Source organism: Ailuropoda melanoleuca, chromosome 16 (genome assembly GCF_002007445.2).
Source record: "Ailuropoda melanoleuca isolate Jingjing chromosome 16, ASM200744v2, whole genome shotgun sequence".
Taxonomy (NCBI): domain Eukaryota; kingdom Metazoa; phylum Chordata; class Mammalia; order Carnivora; family Ursidae; genus Ailuropoda; species Ailuropoda melanoleuca.
The window spans coordinates 99594-108574 of record NC_048233.1 but is presented as its reverse complement, the minus strand read 5'-3'; the positions used below and the strand labels follow the sequence as shown (position 1 = coordinate 108574).

Sequence of the window (8981 nt, the reverse complement as noted above, 5' to 3'; positions counted from 1 at the left end):
TTTTATTTCTCCATCAATTCTGAATGACAGCCTTGCTGGATAAAGGGTCCTTGGCTGCATGTTTTTCTCTGAGTTTTAAAAATGCCCCCCCAAACCTTTCTCTCATTCCAGGTCTGTGTAGACAGGTCTGACGTAATTCTGATACCTTTGCCTTGGTACGTGAGAGATTTCTTTGCCCTGGCCGCTTTCAATACTGTATCCTTGGATCTAATATTTGCGAATTGCACTATGATGTGATGTGGCGTAGGTTTGTCATGGTTGAGNAGGTTTGTCATGGTTGAGCTTGGGAGGGGTCCTCTCTGCCTCTTGGACATGAATGTTTGTTTCCCTTGCTAGATTAGGGAAGTTTTCAGCTACAATTTGTTCAAATATCTCTTCTAGACTTTTGTTTTTCTCCACCACCTCGGGGATGCCGATGATTATGACATTGGATCATTTCATTGAGTCAGTAATCTCCCGTAACCTACATTCGTGGGCGTGGATTTTTTAAGTCCAGCTTCTATTTTCTGTTTTTCTTCTACTAACCCATCCTCCAATTCGCTAATACGTTCCTCTGCCTCATTTACCCTGGCCGTCAAAGCCTCTAGTTTTGACTGCATTTGGCTCATAGAATTTTTAATTTCTGCCAGATTCACTCTCATTCCCGCCCTTAGAGATTTTATATTCTCATTAACATTTTTGTTAATACTTTTTTCAAGTCTACACATCATCTTGACCATTGTTACTCTGAATTCCATTTCTGATAATTTGGTTACATCCATATCCATTAGTTCTGTGGCAGAGGCCACAAACTCATTGTCTTTTTTTTTTGTTGGGGGGGACTTCTCCTTCTCGTCATTCTGATTAGGAGAGGTTGCGGGGTTGTCCAGAGCCCAAATTATTGACCAGGATCCTGGCTGTGCGCCCTTGTTTTATAGGGATCTTAGGGATGTGGGCTTCTTGATTTTTCAGCTGCCTTCTGGGGGAGGGGCCTGCCGCGCGGATACTCAGGCAACTCTGTTTGGGTAGGGTCTCCGTGTCTCCTGCGAGGGGGAATGGGGATGGGCACACTTTGAGCTGGTGTTTCCAGGATTTTGTTCTCTGGCGGCTTCCCCTGGCGGTTTGCTGTGCCTTTTCTTAGAGACAGAGCAGCAGTGGCCGAATCTCAGCCTCTGTGACAGAACAGAGGGTATCGCGGGCCATTCTCCACTGATGATCTGGTCACTTTAACTCTGTTTCTGTTGGTGCTGCTGAGCCCTGAAGCATCCCAGAATGTGCACCCCACACCCAGCATCCCAGCCCTCACTTCCAGGGCCGGCGCGTCTCTGTCCTTTGTGTTTCTAACACTGCCAGCCACCAGCTGCCAGCCGCCCCGCATGCTCCTGGAGCTCCCGGTCTCAGTCTGGTTCCAGTGAGTACACCGGAGCTCCGTTTCAGTCTGGTGGCACGCATTTCCCAGCTCACAGTCTCAGTCTGCTATCTCGCGGGTGCCGGTCCGCGGTCCGCCCACTCCCCCGTGCAGGTGGCTACCACTTCCCAGCGCCCGGACACGGCGGCTCCCTCCCCCTTCCATTTATCTTCCGATATCTGTGCGCGGATTCACGGCTCCCTGCTTCATACCTCAATACTCAGTGCTGGAGATGTTCGTTTGAGAGATCCAGATGTATCTTCCTGCATCTCAGGCTGATTCTGTGGATGTTCAGGCTGGTCTGGTACCTATCCAGTTCGACTCGGGACCAGCCTAAAAAGGGGTCCCCTACTCCTCCGCCATCTTCCCAAGTCCCTCCTTCTCTGATAGCTTTTTTAAAAATTGTGGTAAAATACACAAAACATAAAGTTTACCCTCTTGATTATTTTAAGAGTATTAAATGCATCATAGTAAATGTAATAAGTATTTTGATTGCAATTAAGTATATTCACACTGTTGTGTTACCATTACCACCATCCATCCCTAGAACTCATCTTACAAAACTGAAACTCTGTGCCCCTTAAACACTGACTCTCCATTCCCTGCCCCCTACCCAGTCCCTGGCAACCATCATTCTACTTTCTGTCTTTAGAATGTGACTATTTTAGGTGCCTCCATAGAAATAGAATCATTACAGTATTTGTCCTCTTGTGACTGGCTTATTTCATTTAGTATAATTTCTTCAAAGTTCATCTATCTTGTAGCATGTGTCAGGATTTCCTTCCTTTTAAGGCTAAATAATATTTTATTGTATGCACTCCTATCCATTTTAAGCTTTTGATTATGGCCCACAGTAAGTAATATATTTTAGGGGTGCCTGGGTGGCTCAGTCAGTCAAATGTCCAACTCTTGGTTTCAGCTCAGGTCATGATCTCAGGGTCATGAGATTGAGCCCCATTATCAGGCTCCATGCTCAGTGAGGGGTCTGTTCGAGATTCTCTCTCTCCCTCTGCCCCCCACCACCATGTGCTCTCTCTCTCAAAATAAATAAATACATCTTAAAAAAAGAAATGTATTTTACATAATGACTAGTACACATGTATGTATTGATATTGAAATAATACATTATTAGCATATGTTACATAATAATAGTAATATATTATTATATTATTGAAATAAATGTTTTACCCCAAACCACCATTTTTACATGTGATTTTTTATTTCCATTCTGTTTCTTAAAAAGAATTCTAATCATAATCCTTTTAATCAATTTCATGACACACTAATGGTTTGTGATCCCCAGTTTATAAATAATTGGTCTGTTTGACATTTGAAGTTCCCCAGGATGATAGCAAGACTTGGCATAAAGTGGAAGACTAGAAGTTTGGTGCCAAAGTCTTCAATGATTAAGAAGGGACTAAAACATAGCTTCATGCATTTATCTTCATGAATGGTCTGTAATTTCAGGACAATCTATTAAGTAAAGGTCCAAACTATCATTTCTGGTTTAAACAGGATAATTCATGGATTTGCTGATTTTTTCCAATGGTCTCTAGCTTGCATGGGTTTTTTCTTTGATTTATTCACTGCTAGTGACCATTCCACTCCATTTTTCTGTGATAGGGAAGAACAAAGTAAACTGCCCTTCCTCAAATTCCTAGAACCCCACATCTGCTCTGGGAAGGAGGAAGAGAGGTTGGGAACCTTGGCAACAGGTGACTCTGGCCTCCAGACCTTGTAGTGCTTCCAAAGGCTCCAGCTGTCTGACAGCTGCAAGAATACCCCAGAGGGAGAGGCAATGTCCACGGGGATGGTGGGCTGGAGTTTAATCCCCAGGATGGATCCTGGGGATAGGCCTTGCCAAGAGCAGAAAGTAGGTTCCAGGGAACAATGATGATCAAGCGTCAGGCCTCCTGCTGAGTGTCTGTGCCGTGAGAGGAGAGCAGGGGCAACTTGATGTCCCGATGATTTCGGAAGACCATAGGATTTCACTGTTGTCTCCCTGGGTCACCACACTCCTGGCTATTTCTGTTAAACATTAACACAAATGTCAGGAGAGCTTTACCCTTATTAATTAGCTAATCTCTATGGTATTCCCACAGGATGAGGTCAGAAAGATTGCCATCTTGATAGCAATGAAAAAATAAGCAGGGATGAGAAGGGAAATCATGGAAAAATTCATATATTCATCCAATATTTGCTGAGGAGCCACTGCAGCCATGTGCTGTATTAACTGCTGAAGATACAATGTAAGACACAGTCTCTCCTTTTTGATGTCAACCTAAGATGTGGGGGTAGGGATGATCAGACCAAGCCTTTTAAGTTAAAGGAATGGAGTTTGCAAAGGTCCAGTGATGAGAAAGAAAATTCAGAAAAATGAAATTGAGATTGATCGTATCAGGAGTGGACAGCTAAGGCAGGGAATGAGCTTGCCAAGATTTTGATGAAGGTGATCTGGACAATGGGAATCACAGAGAAACCTCACAGATGCCTCAATACTTAGGCTGCATTTTATCTTTGTCACTTAGCAAGGTCAGTGGAATGGGAATTTACTTATCCTAATCCCTCTATCCTTTTTTTTTAAGATTTTATTTATTTGTCAGAGAGAGAGTATAAGCACAAGCAGGGGGAAGGGCAGGCAGAGGGACAAGTAGGCTCCCTGCTGAGCAAGAAGCCTGATGCGGGACTCGATCCCAAGATCCTGGGATCATGACCTGAGCCAAAGGCAGATGCTTAACCAACTTAGCCACCCAGGCATCCTGTAATCCCTCTTGATAAATTTCCTTGATAAAGGAACTGGGGATCAGAGAGTAAGTAACTTGTTCTGTGTTACCCCAAAAGAGAACCCAGATGTTCTGAGCCAGGCTAGGGCTCTCTCCAGACTCCAGAACAGTTTTTCAGATCAAGACCCTATTTTCCAAACTGCTTTCCCTACACAGCACTCTGAGTTCTGGCTCTGTTAGGATGAACTAACCCAGCTAGAAAAAAGGACACGTTGAGCTTCACTTATAGTGGTCCTCAGAGGCAGCATTATATGCCACATACATAAGTCTGATGGGCACTGAGAACTCAGTCGTCTCTTTCCTTCATTGCACATCACACAGTTTGGAAATGGTACCAGAAGCCAGTGTTCTCCTGATTGAGGAAGAAAGGGAAGGTTGATATCCAAAACACAAGATGTTCTCTTTTTGGTAATCCAGAAAGACACTAGTGTCTCTTAGCCCAGTGAATACTGAGGGAAGCCTTAGGGTAGAGGGTGGCAAAATGTGGGGGTGATGACTGGGTGGAGATGGGGGGAAGGGCGAGGGAGGGCTTAAGAGCATAGGTGGAGAATTTTCCAGGAAATGGGTGTGTTAGTTAATAAGACAGGTGGTTGGCCTGGAAAACAGATCATGGCTTTACTTTATTTTGCCTCACCGGTGGACACCTGGTTACTCATTAGGCCAAAGGATCCTGGCCATTTATTAATTCAACAAAAGATCACCATGACTTCATTGGGTTAGAAGTTGGAAACACAGAAATAAAATACACAGCTCTTTACCCTGAGGGAGTTAATAGTTTAGTGGGGGTATTCATTTAAGTAAACAGACAGTTAGCATACTACAGCACAGCTAAGTATAGGGGGCTACAGGAATAGAGAGGCACTTCAGGTACCTGAGAGAGGTGAAAAGGGATTCGGGAAAACCTCCTCAGAGGAGATGATAATTGAGCCGAACTCTGGAGGGTTAGTGCAGTCCAGGAAGTAGGAAAGGGCTCCCAAGAAGAGGGACTAATTTGCTCAAAGTCCCCAGCTTGGAGAGAACAGGGTTGGTCAGAAAAATGGCAGAGGGCTTTAGGCCTGGAGCTGTGGGTGTGAGAAATAAGGCTGGGAAAGTAGGTAGGGACTTATCCTGAAGGTGATAGGCAAGCACTTCCAGTAGAGGGGATGAGTCCATGCTCCTCAAAAGAGTCCTACTGGCTGGGCCACCAATGGGCAGTCTGTGACTACAGCTCTCAGTCAAAGCCGCGTTCTCTCTGGGCCTGGGTACAGGAGTAAGCTGCACAGTTGTGCCAGTGGAAGAGAAAGTGAGAAAAAGGCAGGTGGGCAGAGGTTCTCAGCCATCATGATGGAACACAGCTATGATATTCTTCGATAGATCAGAGGATCAAAGATTCTGTCCACATAACTTTGAGACTACTATTCTAAAGTCAAGAATTTCTTCACTGGTTCTTGAAAATGGGCATTTGCAGAGTGGGGCAGGGCATGGCAGCAGTGTTTGCAGCTGCGGTTGTGTTTAGTGCAGGAACTAAAGGACAGTACTATTCCAAATGCAACAACTATACAGGAAAGGAGGAAAGATGAGAGGCTGGAGAGGTAATGCTGTTGGAATTTGGGTACATGGTTCATTTTGTGTTTACTGGGTCTGCCATGTCTGAGGGAGCGTGGAAACTCAGTGTGACAGCCCAAGAAAATGTTTATTGCTACTACCATAATTTTAAAAAAATATTTTATTTATTTATTCGAGAGAGAGAGCTTGTGCGCATGCATGCGCATAAACAGGGGGAGGGGCAGAGGGAAAGGTAGAAGCAAGGTCTCTGCTGAGCAGGCAGTCTGAAGTCAGACTCGATCCCAGGACTCTGGGATCATGACCTGAGCTGAAGGCAGTTGCTTAACCGACTGAGCCACCCAGGCCCCTGCTACTACTTATTACTGGGAATGTAAAATGGATCAGACTGGGCAGAGAACATACCAATCCCAGACATACCACCCCCTGCCCTTTGCTGGGGAAGCATGTACACACGCAACGTTCTGCCTGCTTCCTGTTCATGCCAATTCCCTTCTCTGTGCGGCTGCCGAGGGTTGAGGGAAGAAGAAGGCACAGAGGGGATTGTCATTTGCTTTGAGTTTATTCTGCTTTGATCTGTTGCAACCACACCATGGTTTCCCCAGATCCAGCTGGGAGACTCCTTGGTGATGTGCTTAAATAGACATAACTTAAGTGGGTGGTTATAAAGTAAAGTAACTGGGTGGTCAATCTAACTGTCTCAGCAGTGGGGTCTTCATAAGACAACCCCCCCACCCCGCCCCCCATAGCTGGGCTCAGCAGCTTGCTGCCCTCCTGAACCCACAGACTAGCAGTACCAGGATACCCTGCAGGAGAATGACGACAGCCACTGGGCAATCTACTAAAACCACTTGCAATTCAGCTACCTGAGCAATCATCTTCTCCCCTCTTGCTGCCCTTCTTCTCCTAGTTCCTTTACTTCCCTCTTGTGTTCTGCTAGGCAAAAGGATGACCAATATTAAGTGCTTCTTCCCTTGCCTCCTTGTTGAATCTCTCTTTTTTCCGTTCTCCCTTCCAGTTCTCCCTCAGGTGATTCCCCTCATCCCCATTGATTCTGCAGCCAGTGCAGCTGGCCTTTAATCTTAAAGGTGATGGAAGCTACTAAAGCACTGTGTGGCAGGTTGGTACTTTATTCCTTAAAATGTTAATCAGGGCCTCTGCTATTCCACACCTCTAGAGGCACCATTTGCCCTGTGGTTTATGTCATACAATAGGGGGCGCCTTTCACATACAGCACAATGTAAATGGTGCCTTCTGGAATTGTGCAACTTGGTTGCCTCGATTTCAATATGGGACTCAAAAGCCTGCAAAGCAACAAGTCTCTTAGAGGAAAAATGTTGGCCCTTGGTGACGACCAGCTTCTGTGACTGGATATTGAAGCCTGTGAATAATGCCTCTGTGCATTCAAATCTCCCAGTTACTGTTAGTCTGAGATTCAGAACCTTTTGACACAGAGACCTTACATTTTTCCAATTCCCCCTCCAACCTCACCATACACTACGCCCCCATATGACCACATCTATGGCAGATTGATGATCTGAACATGCCATGTGCCATCCTAACTGCACACCTTGCTCCTGGAGTTCCTTCCATCTGGAATACCTTCTCTCTAGATCCAAATCCTATTTAATCATTGACACTCAGTTTGCATCCCATTCTGCTGAGAAGGCTTCCTTGTCCAGCCCAGTTCAGTGATACCTCTCCTCTGTTCTCCAAACTCCTTTACAGGTCTGTTCTCCTCATCTGGCACTTTACATCAAATCATAACTAACCACTGCTTAAAAATAATGGCTTCCCAATTAGAACTTAATTCATACTTTTTAGCCTTATAAGGCCCTGTGTTATTTGACCCAAGACTAGTTCTCTGACTTCACTTCTTCCTGTTCTTGTCTTCATCCACTCCCCTTTAGCTGCACTGGCTTGCTCTCAAACTCACCAAGTTCATATCCATCTCAAGGCTTTGCACTCACTGTTCCCACTTCCCCCAGACATCCAGGGGCTACCAGACAGTAAAATCTACAAGGGCAAGAGCTTTTGCTTTTGGTTATTTCACCATTGTATTCTAAGTGGCTTGAACAGTGCCTGGCCTATGGTGGGTGATCGATCGATAACTAAATGTTGGATGAAAAGTATAAATAATAGGCAGCTTTGCATTGTCTTTTTCTTCCCTTTGCTCCATCATTCGTTTTGTACCTACCCAATTCCCCAATCGTAAGCATCCTGAGGACAGAAATCTGGTCTTATGATTTGTTTCCCCCTCATCATCTAACCCAGTGCCCTGAGCATAGGTGCTTTAATAAGTGTTTGTTGACAGAATGAGACAGAATGGGGGAAAGGGTTCTTTCATGCCTTTCCCACCAGGCAGGCTCAGCTGGCTCCAAAGCAGAAAAAGAGTAACCCTTGTCCTCCCAGGGCTGCTCATGTTTGGGTTCAGCAAACCAGCCACCAGCCCCAGCCTCTGGAATGTCTGCTCCTATCACAGCGGAGCTGTTCTTCACTCGGAAATCTTTCTCACCACCACCACCACCTTCCGAGCTGGTTGGGCTTAGAGGAAGCGTCTCTGATCTCCTAGAACCGAACCAGCACATATCTAATCTCAGGAAAAACCAGAGTTCTGCTAAAGTAACTGCTTGTTTTACAGAGTGAGATCTTCTAGCAAGACTTATTAAAAGATCATGACTTTGGCTGCTATATTTCAAAGACTGGGCAGACATTTAGGAGATAGAGTTAAATATTCCAAACTTACCTCATACTCCCTCTTTTTCTCCCTCTCTTTCAAGGGTGAGCATTCTGTTCCTCTTCCAAAACCCAGTCCTTCTCCATATTTGGGAATCTGGAATGGGCACTAGAGGCACAGCCCTGTCTCCTCTCGGTGGCTGCTGGGAGCTGTAGTTCCCAATGAGAGACGGCTGCTTTTTTCAGGCCAGTGGGTTGTCCTTCCTCAGGAGTCTATGTATCTAAACATACAGTGGGGTAGAAGGGTGCTATTAGGAGGCTTGCCTTCTATTTTCAGCTTTCTGGTTTCATGCAAGGCACCACTCTTCTGTGGCTCGGTCTCCCTGCCTGCAAAATGGGGATAATTATCTCTCTCTTTTCCTGGCTGCCAGATTGTTGGGTGGGGTAATTAGCTAGCAGCCATTAGATGCTTTGAGCTCATTCCAGCAAGGAGTGCTTTATAAATAAAAATTGTTATCTTTAAAGAAGAAAATATTAATTTTCATTGCCTAATTGCCTCCACAAACCAACTCTGCCTGTATGTCAAAAGATGC

At 45.2% G+C, this 8981-nt stretch overlaps 1 protein-coding gene across 1 annotated transcript in view; it reads right to left on the bottom strand.

Moving 5' to 3' along the window:
- MICAL3 (microtubule associated monooxygenase, calponin and LIM domain containing 3) overlaps positions 1-8550 on the bottom strand; it is a 276533-nt gene extending 267983 nt beyond the window's left edge. The window contains exon 1 of the mRNA XM_034646041.1: positions 8459-8550. The gene's annotated coding sequence lies outside the window, so the exon portion shown is untranslated. The remainder of the gene's footprint in view (positions 1-8458) is intronic.
- Positions 8551-8981: the final 431 nt, after the last annotated feature.